General features: G+C 34.1%; 26 non-coding genes and 1 pseudogene across 26 annotated transcripts; all 27 read left to right on the plus strand.

Moving 5' to 3' along the window:
* Window positions 1-113: 113 nt before the first annotated feature.
* TRNAK-UUU (transfer RNA lysine (anticodon UUU)) lies at window positions 114-186 on the plus strand. The gene has a single exon. It is a non-coding gene; the product is annotated as a tRNA-Lys (tRNA).
* Window positions 187-765: 579 nt separating this feature from the next.
* TRNAK-UUU (transfer RNA lysine (anticodon UUU)) lies at window positions 766-838 on the plus strand. Its single transcript has one exon. It is a non-coding gene; the product is annotated as a tRNA-Lys (tRNA).
* A 1,231-nt stretch (window positions 839-2,069) lies between these two features.
* Window positions 2,070-2,142, plus strand: TRNAK-UUU (transfer RNA lysine (anticodon UUU)). Its single transcript has one exon. It is a non-coding gene; the product is annotated as a tRNA-Lys (tRNA).
* A 578-nt stretch (window positions 2,143-2,720) lies between these two features.
* On the plus strand, window positions 2,721-2,793 carry TRNAK-UUU (transfer RNA lysine (anticodon UUU)). The gene has a single exon. It is a non-coding gene; the product is annotated as a tRNA-Lys (tRNA).
* Window positions 2,794-4,026: 1,233 nt separating this feature from the next.
* Window positions 4,027-4,099, plus strand: TRNAK-UUU (transfer RNA lysine (anticodon UUU)). Its single transcript has one exon. It is a non-coding gene; the product is annotated as a tRNA-Lys (tRNA).
* Window positions 4,100-4,678: 579 nt separating this feature from the next.
* Window positions 4,679-4,751, plus strand: TRNAK-UUU (transfer RNA lysine (anticodon UUU)). Its single transcript has one exon. It is a non-coding gene; the product is annotated as a tRNA-Lys (tRNA).
* Window positions 4,752-5,984: 1,233 nt separating this feature from the next.
* On the plus strand, window positions 5,985-6,057 carry TRNAK-UUU (transfer RNA lysine (anticodon UUU)). The gene has a single exon. It is a non-coding gene; the product is annotated as a tRNA-Lys (tRNA).
* Window positions 6,058-7,288: 1,231 nt separating this feature from the next.
* On the plus strand, window positions 7,289-7,361 carry TRNAK-UUU (transfer RNA lysine (anticodon UUU)). The gene has a single exon. It is a non-coding gene; the product is annotated as a tRNA-Lys (tRNA).
* Window positions 7,362-8,941: 1,580 nt separating this feature from the next.
* On the plus strand, window positions 8,942-9,060 carry LOC134933867 (5S ribosomal RNA; annotated as a pseudogene).
* A 795-nt stretch (window positions 9,061-9,855) lies between these two features.
* On the plus strand, window positions 9,856-9,928 carry TRNAK-UUU (transfer RNA lysine (anticodon UUU)). Its single transcript has one exon. It is a non-coding gene; the product is annotated as a tRNA-Lys (tRNA).
* Window positions 9,929-10,507: 579 nt separating this feature from the next.
* On the plus strand, window positions 10,508-10,580 carry TRNAK-CUU (transfer RNA lysine (anticodon CUU)). The gene has a single exon. It is a non-coding gene; the product is annotated as a tRNA-Lys (tRNA).
* A 579-nt stretch (window positions 10,581-11,159) lies between these two features.
* On the plus strand, window positions 11,160-11,232 carry TRNAK-UUU (transfer RNA lysine (anticodon UUU)). Its single transcript has one exon. It is a non-coding gene; the product is annotated as a tRNA-Lys (tRNA).
* A 579-nt stretch (window positions 11,233-11,811) lies between these two features.
* TRNAK-UUU (transfer RNA lysine (anticodon UUU)) lies at window positions 11,812-11,884 on the plus strand. Its single transcript has one exon. It is a non-coding gene; the product is annotated as a tRNA-Lys (tRNA).
* Window positions 11,885-12,463: 579 nt separating this feature from the next.
* Window positions 12,464-12,536, plus strand: TRNAK-UUU (transfer RNA lysine (anticodon UUU)). Its single transcript has one exon. It is a non-coding gene; the product is annotated as a tRNA-Lys (tRNA).
* A 1,231-nt stretch (window positions 12,537-13,767) lies between these two features.
* Window positions 13,768-13,840, plus strand: TRNAK-UUU (transfer RNA lysine (anticodon UUU)). Its single transcript has one exon. It is a non-coding gene; the product is annotated as a tRNA-Lys (tRNA).
* A 579-nt stretch (window positions 13,841-14,419) lies between these two features.
* On the plus strand, window positions 14,420-14,492 carry TRNAK-UUU (transfer RNA lysine (anticodon UUU)). Its single transcript has one exon. It is a non-coding gene; the product is annotated as a tRNA-Lys (tRNA).
* A 579-nt stretch (window positions 14,493-15,071) lies between these two features.
* TRNAK-UUU (transfer RNA lysine (anticodon UUU)) lies at window positions 15,072-15,144 on the plus strand. Its single transcript has one exon. It is a non-coding gene; the product is annotated as a tRNA-Lys (tRNA).
* A 579-nt stretch (window positions 15,145-15,723) lies between these two features.
* TRNAK-UUU (transfer RNA lysine (anticodon UUU)) lies at window positions 15,724-15,796 on the plus strand. The gene has a single exon. It is a non-coding gene; the product is annotated as a tRNA-Lys (tRNA).
* Window positions 15,797-16,375: 579 nt separating this feature from the next.
* Window positions 16,376-16,448, plus strand: TRNAK-UUU (transfer RNA lysine (anticodon UUU)). The gene has a single exon. It is a non-coding gene; the product is annotated as a tRNA-Lys (tRNA).
* Window positions 16,449-17,027: 579 nt separating this feature from the next.
* TRNAK-UUU (transfer RNA lysine (anticodon UUU)) lies at window positions 17,028-17,100 on the plus strand. Its single transcript has one exon. It is a non-coding gene; the product is annotated as a tRNA-Lys (tRNA).
* A 579-nt stretch (window positions 17,101-17,679) lies between these two features.
* Window positions 17,680-17,752, plus strand: TRNAK-UUU (transfer RNA lysine (anticodon UUU)). Its single transcript has one exon. It is a non-coding gene; the product is annotated as a tRNA-Lys (tRNA).
* Window positions 17,753-18,331: 579 nt separating this feature from the next.
* TRNAK-UUU (transfer RNA lysine (anticodon UUU)) lies at window positions 18,332-18,404 on the plus strand. Its single transcript has one exon. It is a non-coding gene; the product is annotated as a tRNA-Lys (tRNA).
* Window positions 18,405-18,983: 579 nt separating this feature from the next.
* TRNAK-UUU (transfer RNA lysine (anticodon UUU)) lies at window positions 18,984-19,056 on the plus strand. The gene has a single exon. It is a non-coding gene; the product is annotated as a tRNA-Lys (tRNA).
* A 579-nt stretch (window positions 19,057-19,635) lies between these two features.
* Window positions 19,636-19,708, plus strand: TRNAK-UUU (transfer RNA lysine (anticodon UUU)). Its single transcript has one exon. It is a non-coding gene; the product is annotated as a tRNA-Lys (tRNA).
* Window positions 19,709-20,287: 579 nt separating this feature from the next.
* TRNAK-UUU (transfer RNA lysine (anticodon UUU)) lies at window positions 20,288-20,360 on the plus strand. The gene has a single exon. It is a non-coding gene; the product is annotated as a tRNA-Lys (tRNA).
* Window positions 20,361-20,939: 579 nt separating this feature from the next.
* On the plus strand, window positions 20,940-21,012 carry TRNAK-UUU (transfer RNA lysine (anticodon UUU)). Its single transcript has one exon. It is a non-coding gene; the product is annotated as a tRNA-Lys (tRNA).
* A 579-nt stretch (window positions 21,013-21,591) lies between these two features.
* TRNAK-UUU (transfer RNA lysine (anticodon UUU)) lies at window positions 21,592-21,664 on the plus strand. Its single transcript has one exon. It is a non-coding gene; the product is annotated as a tRNA-Lys (tRNA).
* The last annotated feature ends 163 nt before the right edge of the window (window positions 21,665-21,827 follow it).

Genomic DNA, 21,827 nt, shown 5'->3' on the forward strand with positions numbered 1-21,827 from the left:
GTTCATGATAGCTGTAACACATATATTTTTCCTCATTTTTTGTAATTGCACAGCAAATTGTCATGTTTTATATATTTCGAGCAGTTTCCAATATGGCAACTTCAGTGCTCAGAGCCTGGATAGCTCAGTCGGTAGAGCATCAGACTTTTAATTTGAGGGTCCAGGGTTCAAGTCCCTGTTCAGGCGAGTGTCTATTAAACAATGTTTTTTTTGTTTGTGAAATGGACAATTTTGCAAAGTTTAAAATTATCCATTCCTGCAGGCAGCCATCTTTTAATTGTTGATGCTGATTATGTTCATTATTCAATGGGAAGGTGAATAGATTGGAAAGATTCTGTAGAATATTAAGAATGGACTTTATCACTCTTCAATAGGCACACATTATTGGCATCTAGTAATATAATCATCACAAAGTAGTATCGCTACATGTCAGTTCTAAAGACTTTATTTCATCAGGAACTCAAATCCATCCTTCTTTGATAGGCACACAGTGATTAAATTAGACAAATAATAAATCAAACCTCTTTGACAAAAATAATTGAATGTGATTATTGAAGTAAGGTGATACTTAACGAATCTAAGAATTTACATCTTAAACACAGAGGAAACTAAAATATATTTCATCAAGATACCCTACAAGCCAAGTCTTTCAGTTCATGATTGCAGTAACACATATATTTTTCCACATTTTTTGTAATTGCACAGCAAATTGTCATGTTTTATATATTTCGAGCAGTTTCCAATACGGCAACTTCAGTGCTCAGAGCCTGGATAGCTCAGTCGGTAGAGCATCAGACTTTTAATCTGAGGGTCCAGGGTTCAAGTTCCTGTTCAGGCGAGTGTCTTTAAAACAATGGTGTTTTTGTTTGTGAAATGGACAATTTTGCAGATTATAAAATTATCCATTCCTACAGGTAGCTATCTTTTAATTGTTGATGCTGATTATGTTCATTATTCCATGGGAAGGTGAATAGATTGGAAATATTCTGTAGAATATTAAGAATGGACTTTATCACTCATCAATTGGCACACATTATTGGCATCTAGTAATATAATCATCACAAAGTAGTATCGCTACATGTCAGTTCTAAAGACTTTATTTCATCAGGAACTCAAATCCATCCTTCTTTGATAGGCACACAGTGATTAAATTAGACAAATAATAAATCAAACCTCTTTGACAAAAATAATTGAATGTGATTATTGAAGTAAGGTGATACTTAACGAATCTAAGAATTTACATCTTAAACACAGAGGAAACTAAAATATATTTCATCAAGATACCCTACAAGCCAAGTCTTTCAGTTCATGATTGCAGTAACACATATATTTTTCAACATTTTTTGTAATTGCACATCAAATTGTCATGTTTTATATATTTCGAGCAGTTTCCAATATGACAACATCAGCGTTCAGAGAATGGATAGCTCAGTCGGTAGAGCATCAGCCTTTTAATCTGAGGGTCCAGGGTTCAAGTCCCTATTCAGGAGAGTGTCTTTTAAACAATGGTGTTTTTGTTTGTGAAATTGACAATTTTGCAGAGTTTAAAATCATCCATTCCTGCAGGCAGCCATCTTTTAATTGTTGATGCTGATTATGTTCATTATTCAATGGGAAGGTGTATAGATTGGAGAGATTCTTTAGAATATTAAGAATGGACTTTATCACTCTTCAATAGGCACACATTATTGGCATCTAGTAATATAGTCATCACAAAGTAGTATCACTACATGTCAGTTCTAAAGACTTTGTTTCATCAGGAACTCAAATCCATCCTTCTTTGATAGGCACACAGTGATTAAATTAGACAAGTAATATATCAAACCTCTTTGACAAAAATAATTGAATGTGATTATTGAAGTGAGGTGATACTTAAAGCATCTAAGGATTTACAACTTAATCACAGAGGAAACTAAAATATATTTCATCAAGAGACCCTACAAGCCAAGTCTTTTAGTTCATGATAGCAGTAACACATATATTTTTCCACATTTCTTGTAATTGAACAGCAAATTGTCATGTTTTATATATTTCGAGCAGTTTCCAATATGGCAATTTCAGTGCTTAGATCCTGGATAGCTCAGTTGGTAGAGCATCAGACTTTTAATCTGAGGGTCCAGGGTTCAAGTCCCTGTTCAGGCGAGTGTCTTTTAAACAATGGTGTTTTGGTTGTGAAATGGACAATTTTGCAGAGTTTAAAATCATCCATTCCTGCAGGCAGCCATCTTTTAATTGTTGATGCTGATTATGTTCATTATTCTATGGGAAGGTGTATAGATTGGAGAGATTCTTTAGAATATTAAGAATGGACTTTATCACTCTTCAATAGGCACACATTATTGGCATCTAGTAATATAGTCATCACAAAGTAGTATCACTACATGTCAGTTCTAAAGACTTTATTTCATCAGGAACTCAAATCCATCCTTCTTTGATAGGCACACAGTGATTAAATTAGACAAATAATAAATCAAACCTCTTTGACAAAAATAATTGAATGTGATTATTGAAGTAAGGTGATACTTAACGAATCTAAGAATTTACATCTTAAACACAGAGGAAACTAAAATATATTTCATCAAGATACAATACAAGCCAAGTCTTTCAGTTCATGATTGCAGTAACACATATATTTTTCCACATTTTTTGTAATTGCACAGCAAATTGTCATGTTTTATATATTTCGAGCAGTTTCCAATATGGCAACTTCAGTGCTCAGAGCCTGGATAGCTCAGTCGGTAGAGCATCAGACTTTTAATCTGAGGGTCCAGGGTTCAAGTTCCTGTTCAGGCGAGTGTCTTTTAAACAATGGTGTTTTTGTTTGTGAAATGGACAATTTTGCAGATTATAAAATTATCCATTCCTACAGGTAGCTATCTTTTAATTGTTGATGCTGATTATGTTCATTATTCAATGGGAAGGTGAATAGATTGGAAATATTCTGTAGAATATTAAGAATGGACTTTATCACTCTTCAATAGGCACACATTATTGGCATCTAGTAATATAATCATCACAAAGTAGTATCGCTACATGTCAGTTCTAAAGACTTTATTTCATCAGGAACTCAAATCCATCCTTCTTTGATAGGCACACAGTGATTAAATTAGACAAATAATAAATCAAACCTCTTTGACAAAAATAATTGAATGTGATTATTGAAGTAAGGTGATACTTAACGAATCTAAGAATTTACATCTTAAACACAGAGGAAACTAAAATATATTTCATCAAGATACCCTACAAGCCAAGTCTTTCAGTTCATGATTGCAGTAACACATATATTTTTCCACATTTTTTGTAATTGCACGTCAAATTGTCATGTTTTATATATTTCGAGCAGTTTCCAATATGGCAACATCAGTGTTCAGAGAATGGATAGCTCAGTCGGTAGAGCATCAGCCTTTTAATCTGAGGGTCCAGCGTTCAAGTCCTTATTCAGGAGAGTGTCTTTTAAACAATGGTGTTTTTGTTTGTGAAATGGACAATTTTGCAGAGTTTAAAATCATCCATTCCTGCAGGCAGCCATCTTTTAATTGTTGATGCTGATTATGTTCATTATTCAATGGGAAGGAGTATAGATTGGAGAGATTCTTTAGAATATTAAGAATGGACTTTATCACTCTTCAATAGGCACACATTATTGGCATCTAGTAATATAGTCATCACAAAGTAGTATCACTACATGTCAGTTCTAAAGACTTTGTTTCATCAGGAACTCAAATCCATCCTTCTTTGATATGCACACAGTGATTAAATTAGACAAGTAATAAATCAAACCTCTTTGACAAAAATAATTGAATGTGATTAATGAAGTGAGGTGATACTTAAAGCATCTAAGGATTTACAACTTAAACACAGAGGAAACTAAAATATATTTCATCAAGAGACCCTACAAGCCAAGTCTTTCAGTTCATGATTGCAGTAACACATATATATTTTTCCACATTTTTTGTAATTGCACAGCAAATTGTCATGTTTTATATATTTCGAGCTGTTTCCAATATGGCAACTTCAGCACAAAGAGCCTTGATAGCTCAGTCGGTAGAGCATCAGACTTTTAATCTGAGGGTCCAGGGTTCAAGTCCCTGTTCAGGTGGGTGTCTTTTAAACAGTGGTGTTTTTGTTTGTGAAATGGACAATTTTGCAGAGTTTAAAATCATCCATTCCTGCAGGCAGCCATCTTTTAATTGTTGATGCTGATTATGTTCATTATTCAATGGGAAGGTGTATAGATTGGAGAGATTCTTTAGAATATTAAGAATGGACTTTATCACTCTTCAATAGGCACACATTATTGGCATCTAGTAATATAGTCATCACAAAGTAGTATCACTACATGTCAGTTCTAAAGACTTTATTTCACCAGGAACTCAAATCCATCCTTCTTTGATAGGCACACAGTGATTAAATTAGACAAGTAATAAATCAAACCTCTTTGACAAAAATAATTGAATGTGATTATTGAAGTAAGGTGATACTTAACGAATCTAAGGATTTACATCTTAAACACAGAGGAAACTAAAATATATTTCATCAAGATACCCTACAAGCCAAGTCTTTAAGTTCATGATTGCAGTAACACATATATTTTTCCACATTTTTTGTAATTGCACAGCAAATTGTCATGTTTTATATATTTCGAGCAGTTTCTAATATGGCAAATTCAGTGCTCAGAACCTGGATAGCTCAGTCGGTAAAGCTTCAGACTTTTAATCTGAGGGTCCAGGGTTCAAGTCCCTGTTCAGGCGAGTGTCTTTTAAACAATGGTGTTTTTGTTTGTGAAATGGACAATTTTGCAGAGTATAAAATTATCCATTCCTGCAGGCAGCCATCTTTTAATTGTTGATGCTGATTATGTTCATTATTCAATGGGAAGGTGAATAGATTGGAAAGATTCTGTAGAATATTAAGAATGGACTTTATCACTCTTCAATAGGCACACATTATTGGCATCTAGTAATATAATCATCACAAAGTAGTATCGCTACATGTCAGTTCTAAAGACTTTATTTCATCAGGAACTCAAATCCATCCTTCTTTGATAGGCACACAGTGATTAAATTAGACAAATAATAAATCAAACCTCTTTGACAAAAATAATTGAATGTGATTATTGAAGTAAGGTGATACTTAACGAATCTAAGAATTTACATCTTAAACACAGAGGAAACTAAAATATATTTCATCAAGATACCCTACAAGCCAAGTCTTTCAGTTCATGATTGCAGTAACACATATATTTTTCCACATTTTTTGTAATTGCACATCAAATTGTCATGTTTTATATATTTCGAGCAGTTTCCAATATGACAACATCAGAGTTCAGAGAATGGATAGCTCAGTCGGTAGAGCATCAGCCTTTTAATCTGAGGGTCCAGGGTTCAAGTCCCTATTCAGGAGAGTGTCTTTTAAACAATGGTGTTTTTGTTTGTGAAATTGACAATTTTGCAGAGTTTAAAATCATCCATTCCTGCAGGCAGCCATCTTTTAATTGTTGATGCTGATTGTGTTCATTATTCAATGGGAAGGTGTATAGATTGGAGAGATTCTTTAGAATATTAAGAATGGACTTTATCACTCTTCAATAGGCACACATTATTGGCATCTAGTAATATAGTCATCACAAAGTAGTATCACTACATGTCAGTTCTAAAGACTTTGTTTCATCAGGAACTCAAATCCATGCTTCTTTGATAGGCACACAGTGATTAAATTAGACAAGTAATAAATCAAACCTCTTTGACAAAAATAATTGAATGTGATTATTGAAGTGAGGTGATACTTAAAGCATCTAAGGATTTACATCTTAAACACAGAGGAAACTAAAATATATTTCATCAAGAGACCCTACAAGCCAAGTCTTTAAGTTCATGATTGCAGTAACACATATATATTTTTCCACATTTTTTGTAATTGCACAGCAAATTGTCATGTTTTATATATTTCGAGCAGTTTCTAATATGGCAAATTCAGTGCTCAGAGCCTGAATAGCTCAGTCGGTAGAGCTTCAGACTTTTAATCTGAGGGTCCAGGGTTCAAGTCCCTGTTCAGGCGAGTGTCTTTTAAACAATGGTGTTTTTGTTTGTGAAATGGACAATTTTGCAGAGTATAAAATTATCCATTCCTGCAGGCAGCCATCTTTTAATTGTTGATGCTGATTATGTTCATTATTCAATGGGAAGGTGAATAGATTGGAAAGATTCTGTAGAATATTAAGAATGGACTTTATCACTCTTCAATAGGCACACATTATTGGCATCTAGTAATATAATCATCACAAAGTAGTATCGCTACATGTCAGTTCTAAAGACTTTATTTCATCAGGAACTCAAATCCATCCTTCTTTGATAGGCACACAGTGATTAAATTAGACAAATAATAAATCAAACCTCTTTGACAAAAATAATTGAATGTGATTATTGAAGTAAGGTGATACTTAACGAATCTAAGAATTTACATCTTAAACACAGAGGAAACTAAAATATATTTCATCAAGATACCCTACAAGCCAAGTCTTTCAGTTCATGATTGCAGTAACACATATATTTTTCCACATTTTTTGTAATTGCACATCAAATTGTCATGTTTTATATATTTCGAGCAGTTTCCAATATGGCAACATCAGTGTTCGGAGAATGGATAGCTCAGTCGGTAGAGCATCAGACTTTTAATCTGAGGGTCCAGGGTTCAAGTCCCTATACAGGAGAGTGTCTTTTAAACAATGGTGTTTTTGTTTGTGAAATGGACAATTTTGCAGAGTTTAAAATCATCCATTCCTGCAGGCAGCCATCTTTTAATTGTTGATGCTGATTATGTTCATTATTCAATGGGAAGGTGTATAGATTGGAGAGATTCTTTAGAATATTAAGAATGGACTTTATCACTCTTCAATAGGCACACATTATTGGCATCTAGTAATATAGTCATCACAAAGTAGTATCACTACATGTCAGTTCTAAAGACTTTGTTTCATCAGGAACTCAAATCCATCCTTCTTTGATAGGCACACAGTGATTAAATTAGACAAGTAATAAATCAAACCTCTTTGACAAAAATAATTGAATGTGATTATTGAAGTGAGGTGATACTTAAAGCATCTAAGGATTTACAACTTAAACACAGAGGAAACTAAAATATATTTCATCAAGAGACCCTACAAGCCAAGTCTTTCAGTTCATGATTGCAGTAACACATATATTTTTCCACATTTTTTGTAATTGCACAGCAAATTGTCATGTTTTATATATTTCGAGCAGGTTCCAATATGGCAACTTCAGCACTCAGAGCCTGGATAGCTCAGTCGGTAGAGCATCAGACTTTTAATCTGAGGGTCCAGGGTTCAAGTCCCTGTTCAGGTGAGTGTCTTTTAAACAATGGTCTTTTTGTTTGTGAAATGGACAATTTTGCAGAGTTTAAAATTATCCATTCCTGCAGGCAGCCATCTTTTAATTGTTGATGCTGATTATGTTCATTATTCAATGGGAAGGTGAATAGATTGGAAAGATTCTGTAGAATATTAAGAATGGACTTTATCACTCTTCAATAGGCACACATTATTGGCATCTATTAATATAATCATCACAAAGTAGTGTCGCTACATGTCAGTTCTAAAGACTTTATTTCATCAGGAACTCAAATCCATCCTTCTTTGATAGGCACACAGTGATTAAATTAGACAAGTAATAAATCAAACCTCTTTGACAAAAATAATTGAATGTGATTATTGAAGTAAGGTGATACTTAACGAATCTAAGGATTTACATCTTAAACATCAGACGATCAGGTGAACAAGCTCCACCCAGCGAAACGCGAGTCACTTCCGGTCCGGCGTCCGACTTCCGGGACCTCCGTAACGGAGCTCCGGCGTGCGGACTCCTCTCCAGCATTCAGCAGGTATTCCACACCCTCCCTGCTGCCTCTGCCCAGCTCTCCCTGCAGGCATCGCATTCCCCTCTGGTCTCCAGCGTGACGGGGAAACAATACTTTCCACTCCGTGCACACAGCACGGACAGGAGAGGTTGCCTAGCAACAAGTCTGGACGCAACTGCCACAGCCAATTGTCTCCTCAGATTCATTTCTCTGAAGGTATTTAACCTACACAGGGAGACTGATCACTAATTGGTAATCTGTGCATTAATCCAAACAATTATCTTCATTACTAACCTAGTCAGACTACTGCCAAGGAGTACTAAGTTAAATGATCTACAGAGGCTTTGTACACATAGCGGGTCCTTATTAATGATGACAATCATTGCTTTTAAAGTGTACCCACTCTGCAACTGACAGTCCATTGCCCACACTCTTTTATGTTGCTCTATGCTGGATTCTATATGGAACATTATGTTTGTTATGAGATAATATATGGTATTGCTGCAAAGTACCCAGTTATATATTTATTTGTCTAACTTAAATCTATACACTCTTTATCTTATCTATTGCAAAACACTCTCTATCTAGTTAATTTGCTGGAAAGGTGCAAATACAATTATTGCTATATTTTGTCCTGCATCTAGCTTATCCCCAGTAAGCAATTTGTGCCTCACTTTTTTAAAAGGTGGAAATACAAAAAGAGGTATATTCTGTCCTGCATCCAGCTTGCAGTTAGTAAGCATTTGTGCTTTACTTTTCAACTTGATGTTATTTCACTGCTAATAAGTTTTCTTCCTGCAGATTCATTTTATTTCACTTTTGGTCTGTGGGGCAATGCTCACATGCTCATTGCTATTGGGAATTTGTGACTATTAATACTCTGTTTCAGTATTAGTTTCCACTCCATTGATTGCATAGTCACATACAATGGGATGTATTATCCAGACACTTTGAAGTAGCTTGGAATTTCTTTTCCCTACTCCTTCCCCCCCCCCTAGTCTTTTCTTTGACTGGCTCAAGCCTATCAAGCAATTGGTGTTTCCACACGCAGATAGGTACTCACGTGACTATCTACAGTCATACCATGCTGGATATGCCCGATCTCGCCTGATCTTGGAAGCCAAGCAGCATTGGGCCCGGTTAGTACCAGAGAGGGTGACCCTCTGGGAATACTGGGTACTGTAGGATCAAGGAACATACCTTCCGTGCAGACACCTATTACTGACCAGTATTCCTTACCCAAATTTTGCAGTATATTTCCTATACTTACCTTTCAAGAAGGAGTCCGGAGTCGTTTAAGCTGGTTTTTCTTGTTTCTCTCATATGAATATACTCACGTATAAAAATTCATAAATCAATAGAGAAAACAAGATCTACCTAATTTTCACTCTGAATAATTTCAAATATCAATACTCGCTTAATCTCAGTGGATGTGCACACATTATCTGCCAGCCACTCTATACCAAGTGAGTCACAATCGTCTTTTCACCATTTAATACCTTTTTTTAAATCTACTTGCTGATATATACAGCATGATTTATGCATTTTGTCTGTCTTTTTTCATCTGACAATTATTAAAAGTTATGTTTTATTCTTACATACACAATTACTAAATATTCTAATCCTATCAACAATTTACTGTATACAAAGTGTGCCCCAGAGAGACACAGAATCAGTCTATTTTTTGCCTCTTTGCAAAAAAACCCCTTTCATTAAATTAGACAAGTAATAAATCAAACCTCTTTGACAAAAATAATTGAATGTGATTATTGAAGTAAGGTGATACTTAACGAATCTAAGGATTTACATCTTAAACACAGAGGAAACTAAAATATATTTCATCAAGATACCCTACAAGCCAAGTCTTTAAGTTCATGATTGCAGTAACACATATATTTTTCCACATTTTTTGTAATTGCACAGCAAATTGTCATGTTTTATATATTTCGAGAAGTTTCTAATATGGCAAATTCAGTGCTCAGAGCCTGGATAGCTCAGTCGGTAGAGCTTCAGACTTTTAATCTGAGGGTCCAGGGTTCAAGTCCCTGTTCAGGCGAGTGTCTTTTAAACAATGGTGTTTTTGTTTGTGAAATGGACAATTTTGCAGAGTATAAAATTATCCATTCCTGCAGGCAGCCATCTTTTAATTGTTGATGCTGATTATGTTCATTATTTAACGGGAAGGTGAATAGATTGGAAAGATTCTGTAGAATATTAAGAATGGACTTTATCACTCTTCAATAGGCACACATTATTGGCATCTAGTAATATAATCATCACAAAGTAGTATCGCTACATGTTAGTTCTAAAGACTTTATTTCATCAGGAACTCAAATCCATCCTTCTTTGATAGGCACACAGTGATTAAATTAGACAAGTAATAAATCAAACCTCTTTGACAAAAATAATTGAATGTGATTATTGAAGTAAGGTGATACTTAACGAATCTAAGGATTTACATCTTAAACACAGAGGAAACTAAAATATATTTCATCAAGAGACCCTACAAGCCAAGTTTTTTAGTTCATGATAGCAGTAACACATATATTTTTCCACATTTTTTGTAATTGAACAGCAAATTGTCATGTTTTATATATTTCGAGCAGTTTCCAATATGGCAATTTCAGTGCTTAGAGCTTGGATAGCTCAGTTGGTAGAGCATCAGACTCTTAATCTGAGGGTCCAGGGTTCAAATTCCTGTTCAGGCGAGTGTCTTTTAAACAATGGTGTTTTTGTTTGTGAAATGGACAATTTTGCAGAGTTTAAAATCATCCATTCCTGCAGGCAGCCATCTTTTAATTGTTGATGCTGATTATGTTCATTATTCAATGGGAAGGTGTATAGATTGGAGAGATTCTTTAGAATATTAAGAATGGACTTTATCACTCTTCAATAGGCACACATTATTGGCATCTAGTAATATAGTCATCACAAAGTAGTATCACTACATGTCAGTTCTAAAGACTTTGTTTCATCAGGAACTCAAATCCATCCTTCTTTGATAGGCACACAGTGATTAAATTAGACAAGTAATAAATCAAACCTCTTTGACAAAAATAATTGAATGTGATTATTGAAGTAAGGTGATACTTAACGAATCTAAGGATTTACATCTTAAACACAGAGGAAACTAAAATATATTTCATCAAGAGACCCTACAAGCCAAGTCTTTTAGTTCATGATAGCAGTAACACATATATTTTTCCACATTTTTTGTAATTGAACAGCAAATTGTCATGTTTTATATATTTCGAGCAGTTTCCAATATGGCAATTTCAGTGCTTAGAGCTTGGATAGCTCAGTTGGTAGAGCATCAGACTTTTAATCTGAGGGTCCAGGGTTCAAGTTCCTGTTCAGGCGAGTGTCTTTTAAACAATGGTGTTTTTGTTTGTGAAATGGACAATTTTGCAGAGTTTAAAATCATCCATTCCTGCAGGCAGCCATCTTTTAATTGTTGATGCTGATTATGTTCATTATTCAATGGGAAGGTGTATAGATTGGAGAGATTCTTTAGAATATTAAGAATGGACTTTATCACTCTTCAATAGGCACACATTATTGGCATCTAGTAATATAGTCATCACAAAGTAGTATCACTACATGTCAGTTCTAAAGACTTTGTTTCATCAGGAACTCAAATCCATCCTTCTTTGAAAGGCACACAGTGATTAAATTAGACAAGTAATAAATCAAACCTCTTTGACAAAAATAATTGAATGTGATTATTGAAGTAAGGTGATACTTAACGAATCTAAGGATTTACATCTTAAACACAGAGGAAACTAAAATATATTTCATCAAGAGACCCTACAAGCCAAGTCTTTTAGTTCATGATAGCAGTAACACATATATTTTTCCACATTTTTTGTAATTGAACAGCAAATTGTCATGTTTTATATATTTCGAGCAGTTTCCAATATGGCAATTTCAGTGCTTAGAGCTTGGATAGCTCAGTTGGTAGAGCATCAGACTTTTAATCTGAGGGTCCAGGGTTCAAGTTCCTGTTCAGGCAAGTGTCTTTTAAACAATGGTGTTTTTGTTTGTGAAATGGACAATTTTGCAGAGTTTAAAATCATCCATTCCTGCAGGCAGCCATCTTTTAATTGTTGATGCTGATTATGTTCATTATTCAATGGGAAGGTGTATAGATTGGAGAGATTCTTTAGAATATTAAGAATGGACTTTATCACTCTTCAATAGGCACACATTATTGGCATCTAGTAATATAGTCATCACAAAGTAGTATCACTACATGTCAGTTCTAAAGACTTTGTTTCATCAGGAACTCAAATCCATCCTTCTTTGATAGGCACACAGTGATTAAATTAGACAAGTAATAAATCAAACCTCTTTGACAAAAATAATTGAATGTGATTATTGAAGTGAGGTGATACTTAAAGCATCTAAGGATTTACAACTTAAACACAGAGGAAACTAAAATATATTTCATCAAGAGACCCTACAAGCCAAGTTTTTCAGTTCATGATTGCAGTAACACATATATTTTTACACATTTTTTGTAATTGCACAGCAAATTGTCATGTTTTATATATTTCGAGCAGTTTCCAAAATGGCAATTTCAGTGCTCAGAGCCTGGATAGCTCAGTCGGTAGAGCATCAGACTTTTAATCTGAGGGTCCAGGGTTCAAGTCCCTGTTCAGGCGAGTGTCAATTAAACAATGTTGTTTTTGTTTGTGAAATGGACAATTTTGCAAAGTTTAAAATTATCCATTCCTGCAGGCAGCCATCTTTTAATTGTTGATGCTGATTATGTTCATTATTCAATGGGAAGGTGAATAGATTGGAAAGATTCTGTAGAATATTAAGAATGGACTTTATCACTCTTCAATAGGCACACATTATTGGCATCTAGTAATATAATCATCACAAAGTAGTATCGCTACATGTCAGTTCTAAAGACTTTATTTCATCAGGAACTCAAATCCATCCTTCTTTGATAGGCACACAGTGATTAAATTAGACAAATAATAAATCAAACCTCTTTGACAAAAATAATTGAATGTGATTATTGAAGTAAGGTGATACTTAACAAATCTAAGAATTTACATCTTAAACACAGAGGAAACTAAAATATATTTCATCAAGATACCCTACAAGCCAAGTCTTTAAGTTCATGATTGCAGTAACACATATATTTTTCCACATTTTTTGTAATTGCACATCAAATTGTCATGTTTTATATATTTCGAGCAGTTTCCAATATGGCAACTTCAGTGTTCAGAGAATGGATAGCTCAGTCGGTAGAGCATCAGACTTTTAATCTGAGGGTCCAGGGTTCAAGTCCCTGTTCAGGCGAGTGTCTTTTAAACAATGGTGTTTTTGTTTGTGAAATGGACAATTTTGCAGAGTTTAAAATTATCCATTCCTGCAGGCAGCTATCTTTTAATTGTTGATGCTGATTATGTTCATTATTCAATGGGAAGGTTAATAGATTGGAAAGATTCTGTAGAATATTAAGAATGGACTTTATCACTCTTCAATAGGCACACATTATTGGCATCTAGTAATATAATCATCACAAAGTAGTATCGCTACATGTTAGTTCTAAAGACTTTATTTCATCAGGAACTCAAATCCATCCTTCTTTGATAGGCACACAGTGATTAAATTAGACAAGTAATAAATCAAACCTCTTTGACAAAAATAATTGAATGTGATTATTGAAGTAAGGTGATACTTAACGAATCTAAGGATTTACATCTTAAACACAGAGGAAACTAAAATATATTTCATCAAGAGACCCTACAAGCCAAGTCTTTTAGTTCATGATAGCAGTAACACATATATTTTTCCACATTTTTTGTAATTGAACAGCAAATTGTCATGTTTTATATATTTCGAGCAGTTTCCAATATGGCAATTTCAGTGCTTAGAGCCTGGATAGCTCAGTTGGTAGAGCATCAGACTTTTAATCTGAGGGTCAAGGGTTCAAGTCCCTGTTCAGGCGAGTGTCTTTTAAACAATGGTGTTTTTGTTTGTGAAATGGACAATTTTGCAGAGTTTAAAATCATCCATTCCTGCAGGCAGCCATCTTTTAATTGTTGATGCTGATTATGTTCATTATACAATGGGAAGGTGTATAGATTGGAGAGATTCTTTAGAATATTAAGAATGGACTTTATCACTCTTCAATAGGCACACATTATTGGCATCTAGTAATATAGTCATCACAAAGTAGTATCACTACATGTCAGTTCTAAAGACTTTGTTTCATCAGGAACTCAAATCCATCCTTCTTTGATAGGCACACAGTGATTAAATTAGACAAGTAATAAATCAAACCTCTTTGACAAAAATAATTGAATGTGATTATTGAAGTGAGGTGATACTTAAAGCATCTAAGGATTTACAAATTAAACACAGAGGAAACTAAAATATATTTCATCAAGAGACCCTACAAGCCAAGTTTTTCAGTTCATGATTGCAGTAACACATATATTTTTCCACATTTTTTGTAATTGCACAGCAAATTGTCATGTTTTATATATTTCGAGCAGTTTCCAATATGGCAACTTCAGTGCTCAGAGCCTGGATAGCTCAGTCGGTAGAGCATCAGACTTTTAATCTGAGGGTCCAGGGTTCAAGTCCCTGTTCAGGCGAGTGTCTATTAAACAATGTTGTTTTTGTTTGTGAAATGGACAATTTTGCAAAGTCTAAAATTATCCATTCCTGCAGGCAGCCATCTTTTAATTGTTGATGCTGATTATGTTCATTATTCAATGGGAAGGTGAATAGATTGGAAAGATTCTGTAGAATATTAAGAATGGACTTTATCAATCTTCAATAGGCACACATTATTGGCATCTAGTAATATAATCATCACAAAGTAGTATCGCTACATGTCAGTTCTAAAGACTTTATTTCATCAGGAACTCAAATCCATCCTTCTTTGATAGGCACACAGTGATTAAATTAGACAAATAATAAATCAAACCTCTTTGACAAAAATAATTGAATGTGATTATTGAAGTAAGGTGATACTTAACGAATCTAAGAATTTACATCTTAAACACAGAGGAAACTAAAATATATTTCATCAAGAGACCCTACAAGCCAAGTCTTTCAGTTCATGATTGCAGTAACACATATATTTTTCCACATTTTTTGTAATTGCACAGCAAATTGTCATGTTTTATATATTTCAAGCAGTTTCCAATATGGCAACTTCAGTGCTCAGAGCCTGGATAGCTCAGTCGGTAGAGCATCAGACTTTTAATCTGAGGGTCCAGGGTGCAAGTTCCTGTTCAGGCAGGTGTCTTTTAAACAATGGTGTTTTTGTTTGTGAAATGGACAATTTTGCAGATTATAAAATTATCCATTCCTACAGGTAGCTATCTTTTAATTGTTGATGCTGATTATGTTCATTATTCAATGGGAAGGTGAATAGATTGGAAATATTCTGTAGAATATTAAGAATGGACTTTATCACTCTTCAATAGGCACACATTATTGGCATCTAGTAATATAGTCATCACAAAGTAGTATCACTACATGTCAGTTCTAAAGACTTTATTTCATCAGGAACTCAAATCCATCCATCTTTGATAGGCACACAGTGATTAAATTAGACAAGTAATAAATCAAACCTCTTTGACAAAAATAATTGAATGTGATTATTGAAGTAAGGTGATACTTAACGAATCTAAGGATTTACATCTTAAACACAGAGGAAACTAAAATATATTTCATCAAGATACCCTACAAGCCAAGTCTTTAAGTTCATGATTGCAGTAACACATATATTTTTCCACATTTTTTGTAATTGCACAGCAAATTGTCATGTTTTATATATTTCGAGCAGTTTCTAATATGGCAAATTCAGTGCTCAGAGCCTGGATAGCTCAGTCGGTAGAGCTTCAGACTTTTAATCTGAGGGTCCAGGGTTCAAGTCCCTGTTCAGGCGAGTGTCTTTTAAACAATGGTGTTTTTGTTTGTGAAATGGACAATTTTGCAGAGTATAAAATTATCCATTCCTGCAGGCAGCCATCTTTTAATTGTTGATGCTGATTATGTTCATTATTCAATGGGAAGGTTAATAGATTGGAAAGATTCTGTAGAATATTAAGAATGGACTTTATCACTCTTCAATAGGCACACATTATTGGCATTTAGTAATATAATCATCACAAAGTAGTATCGCTACATGTTAGTTCTAAAGACTTTATTTCATCAGGAACTCAAATCCATCCTTCTTTGATAGGCACACAGTGATTAAATTAGACAAGTAATAAATCAAACCTCTTTGACAAAAATAATTGAATGTGATTATTGAAGTAAGGTGATACTTAACGAATCTAAGGATTTACATCTTAAACACAGAGGAAACTAAAATATATTTCATCAAGAGACCCTACAAGCCAAGTCTTTTAGTTCATGATAGCAGTAACACATATATTTTTCCACATTTTTTGTAATTGAACAGCAAATTGTCATGTTTTATATATTTCGAGCAGTTTCCAATATGGCAATTTCAGTGCTTAGAGCCTGAATAGCTCAGTTGGTAGAGCATCAGACTTTTAATCTGAGGGTCAAGGGTTCAAGTCCCTGTTCAGGCGAGTGTCTTTTAAACAATGGTGTTTTTGTTTGTGAAATGGACAATTTTGCAGAGTTTAAAATCATCCATTCCTGCAGGCAGCCATCTTTTAATTGTTGATGCTGATTATGTTCATTATTCAATGGGAAGGTGTATAGATTGGAGAGATTCTTTAGAATATTAAGAATGGACTTTATCACTCTTCAATAGGCACACATTATTGGCATCTAGTAATATAGTCATCACAAAGTAGTGTCACTACATGTCAGTTCTAAAGACTTTGTTTCATCAGGAACTCAAATCCATCCTTCTTTGATAGGCACACAGTGATTAAATTAGACAAGTAATAAATCAAACCTCTTTGACAAAAATAATTGAATGTGATTATTGAAGTGAGGAGATACTTAAAGCATCTAAGGATTTACAAATTAAACACAGAGGAAACTAAAATATATTTCATCAAGAGACCCTACAAGCCAAGTTTTTCAGTTCATGATTGCAGTAACACATATATTTTTCCACATTTTTTGTAATTGCACAGCAAATTGTCATGTTTTATATATTTCGAGCAGTTTCCAATATGGCAACTTCAGTGCTCAGAGCCTGGATAGCTCAGTCGGTAGAGCATCAGACTTTTAATCTGAGGGTCCAGGGTTCAAGTCCCTGTTCAGGCGAGTGTCTATTAAACAATGTTGTTTTTGTTTGTGAAATGGACAATTTTGCAAAGTTTAAAATTATCCATTCCTGCAGGCAGCCATCTTTTAATTGTTGATGCTGATTATGTTCATTATTCAATGGGAAGGTGAATAGATTGGAAAGATTCTGTAGAATATTAAGAATGGACTTTATCAATCTTCAATAGGCACACATTATTGGCATCTAGTAATATAATCATCACAAAGTAGTATCGCTACATGTCAGTTCTAAAGACTTTATTTCATCAGGAACTCAAATCCATCCTTCTTTGATAGGCACACAGTGATTAAATTAGACAAATAATAAATCAAACCTCTTTGACAAAAATAATTGAATGTGATTATTGAAGTAAGGTGATACTTAACGAATCTAAGAATTTACATCTTAAACACAGAGGAAACTAAAATATATTTCATCAAGAGACCCTACAAGCCAAGTCTTTCAGTTCATGATTGCAGTAACACATATATTTTTCCACATTTTTTGTAATTGCACAGCAAATTGTCATGTTTTATATATTTCGAGCAGTTTCCAATATGGCAACTTCAGTGCTCAGAGCCTGGATAGCTCAGTCGGTAGAGCATCAGACTTTTAATCTGAGGGTCCAGGGTTCAAGTTCCTGTTCAGGCAGGTGTCTTTTAAACAATGGTGTTTTTGTTTGTGAAATGGACAATTTTGCAGAGTATAAAATTATCCATTCCTGCAGGCAGCCATCTTTTAATTGTTGATGCTGATTATGTTCATTATTCAATGGGAAGGTTAATAGATTGGAAAGATTCTGTAGAATATTAAGAATGGACTTTATCACTCTTCAATAGGCACACATTATTGGCATCTAGTAATATAATCATCACAAAGTAGTATCGCTACATGTTAGTTCTAAAGACTTTATTTCATCAGGAACTCAAATCCATCCTTCTTTGATAGGCACACAGTGATTAAATTAGACAAGTAATAAATCAAACCTCTTTGACAAAAATAATTGAATGTGATTATTGAAGTAAGGTGATACTTAACGAATCTAAGGATTTACATCTTAAACACAGAGGAAACTAAAATATATTTCATCAAGAGACCCTACAAGCCAAGTCTTTTAGTTCATGATAGCAGTAACACATATATTTTTCCACATTTTTTGTAATTGAACAGCAAATTGTCATGTTTTATATATTTCAAGCAGTTTCCAATATGGCAATTTCAGTGCTTAGAGCCTGGATAGCTCAGTTGGTAGAGCATCAGACTTTTAATCTGAGGGTCAAGGGTTCAAGTCCCTGTTCAGGCGAGTGTCTTTTAAACAATGGTGTTTTTGTTTGTGAAATGGACAATTTTGCAAAGTTTAAAATTATCCATTCCTGCAGGCAGCCATCTTTTAATTGTTGATGCTGATTATGTTCATTATTCAATGGGAAGGTGAATAGATTGGAAAGATTCTGTAGAATATTAAGAATGGACTTTATCAATCTTCAATAGGCACACATTATTGGCATCTAGTAATATAATCATCACAAAGTAGTATCGCTACATGTCAGTTCTAAAGACTTTATTTCATCAGGAACTCAAATCCATCCTTCTTTGATAGGCACACAGTGATTAAATTAGACAAATAATAAATCAAACCTCTTTGACAAAAATAATTGAATGTGATTATTGAAGTGAGGTGATACTTAAAGCATCTAAGGATTTACAAATTAAACACAGAGGAAACTAAAATATATTTCATCAAGAGACCCTACAAGCCAAGTTTTTCAGTTCATGATTGCAGTAACACATATATTTTTCCACATTTTTTGTAATTGCACAGCAAATTGTCATGTTTTATATATTTCGAGCAGTTTCCAATATGGCAACTTCAGTGCTCAGAGCCTGGATAGCTCAGTCGGTAGAGCATCAGACTTTTAATCTGAGGGTCCAGGGTTCAAGTCCCTGTTCAGGCGAGTGTCTATTAAACAATGTTGTTTTTGTTTGTGAAATGGACAATTTTGCAAAGTTTAAAATTATCCATTCCTGCAGGCAGCCATCTTTTAATTGTTGATGCTGATTATGTTCATTATTCAATGGGAAGGTGAATAGATTGGAAAGATTCTGTAGAATATTAAGAATGGACTTTATCAATCTTCAATAGGCACACATTATTGGCATCTAGTAATATAATCATCACAAAGTAGTATCGCTACATGTCAGTTCTAAAGACTTTATTTCATCAGGAACTCAAATCCATCCTTCTTTGATAGGCACACAGTGATTAAATTAGACAAATAATAAATCAAACCTCTTTGACAAAAATAATTGAATGTGATTATTGAAGTAAGGTGATACTTAACGAATCTAAGAATTTACATCTTAAACACAGAGGAAACTAAAATATATTTCATCAAGAGACCCTACAAGCCAAGTCTTTCAGTTCATGATTGCAGTAACACATATATTTTTCCACATTTTTTGTAATTGCACAGCAAATTGTCATGTTTTATATATTTCGAGCAGTTTCTAATATGGCAAATTCAGTGCTCAGAGCCTGGATAGCTCAGTCGGTAGAGCTTCAGACTTTTAATCTGAGGGTCCAGGGTTCAAGTCCCTGTTCAGGCGAGTGTCTTTTAAACAATGGTGTTTTTGTTTGTGAAATGGACAATTTTGCAGAGTATAAAATTATCCATTCCTGCAGGCAGCCATCTTTTAATTGTTGATGCTGATTATGTTCATTATTCAATGGGAAGGTTAATAGATTGGAAAGATTCTGTAGAATATTAAGAATGGACTTTATCACTCTTCAATAGGCACACATTATTGGCATCTAGTAATATAATCATCACAAAGTAGTATCGCTACATGTTAGTTCTAAAGACTTTATTTCATCAGGAACTCAAATCCATCCTTCTTTGATAGGCACACAGTGATTAAATTAGACAAGTAATAAATCAAACCTCTTTGACAAAAATAATTGAATGTGATTATTGAAGTAAGGTAATACTTAACGAATCTAAGGATTTACATCTTAAACACAGAGGAAACTAAAATATATTTCATCAAGAGACCCTACAAGCCAAGTCTTTTAGTTCATGATAGCAGTAACACATATATTTTTCCACATTTTTTGTAATTGCACAGCAAATTGTCATGTTTTATATATTTCGAGCAGTTTCCAATATGGCAACTTCAGTGCTCAGAGCCTGGATAGCTCAGTCGGTAGAGCATCAGACTTTTAATCTGAGGGTCCAGGGTTCAAGTCCCTGTTCAGGCGAGTGTCTATTAAACAATGTTGTTTTTGTTTGTGAAATGGACAATTTTGCAAAGTTTAAAATTATCCATTCCTGCAGGCAGCCATCTTTTAATTGTTGATGCTGATTATGTTCATTATTCAATGGGAAGGTGAATAGATTGGAAAGATTCTGTAGAATATTAAGAATGGACTTTATCAATCTTCAATAGGCACACATTATTGGCATCTAGCAATATAATCATCACAAAGTAGTATCGCTACATGTCAGTTCTAAAGACTTTATTTCATCAGGAACTCAAATCCATCCTTCTTTGATAGGCACACAGTGATTAAATTAGACAAATAATAAATCAAACCTCTTTGACAAAAATAATTGAATGTGATTATTGAAGTAAGGTGATACTTAACGAATCTAAGAATTTACATCTTAAACACAGAGGAAACTAAAATATATTTCATCAAGAGACCCTACAAGCCAAGTCTTTCAGTTCATGATTGCAGTAACACATATATTTTTCCACATTTTTTGTAATTGCACAGCAAATTGTCATGTTTTATATATTTCGAGCAGTTTCCAATATGGCAACTTCAGTGCTCCGAGCCTGGATAGCTCAGTCGGTAGAGCATCAGACTTTTAATCTGAGGGTCCAGGGTTCAAGTTCCTGTTCAGGCAGGTGTCTTTTAAACAATGGTGTTTTTGTTTGTGAAATGGACAATTTTGCAGAGTATAAAATTATCCATTCCTGCAGGCAGCCATCTTTTAATTGTTGATGCTGATTATGTTCATTATTCAATGGGAAGGTTAATAGATTGGAAAGATTCTGTAGAATATTAAGAATGGACTTTATCACTCTTCAATAGGCACACATTATTGGCATCTAGTAATATAATCATCACAAAGTAGTATCGCTACATGTTAGTTCTAAAGACTTTATTTCATCAGGAACTCAAATCCATCCTTCTTTGATAGGCACACAGTGATTAAATTAGACAAGTAATAAATCAAACCTCTTTGACAAAAATAATTGAATGTGATTATTGAAGTAAGGTGATACTTAACGAATCTAAGGATTTACATCTTAAACACAGAGGAAACAAAAATATATTTCATCAAGAGACCCTACAAGCCAAGTCTTTCAGTTCATGATTGCAGTAACACATATATTTTTCCACATTTTTTGTAATTGCACAGCAAATTGTCATGTTTTATATATTTCGAGCAGTTTCCAATATGGCAACTTCAGTGCTCAGAGCCTGGATAGCTCAGTCGGTAGAGCATCAGACTTTTAATCTGAGGGTCCAGGGTTCAAGTTCCTGTTCAGGCAGGTGTCTTTTAAACAATGGTGTTTTTGTTTGTGAAATGGACAATTTTGCAGATTATAAAATTATCCATTCCTACAGGTAGCTATCTTTTAATTGTTGATGCTGATTATGTTCATTATTCAATGGGAAGGTGAATAGATTGGAAATATTCTGTAGAATATTAAG

This window comes from Pseudophryne corroboree, chromosome 1 (assembly GCF_028390025.1).
Source record: "Pseudophryne corroboree isolate aPseCor3 chromosome 1, aPseCor3.hap2, whole genome shotgun sequence".
Lineage (NCBI taxonomy): Eukaryota > Metazoa > Chordata > Amphibia > Anura > Myobatrachidae > Pseudophryne > Pseudophryne corroboree.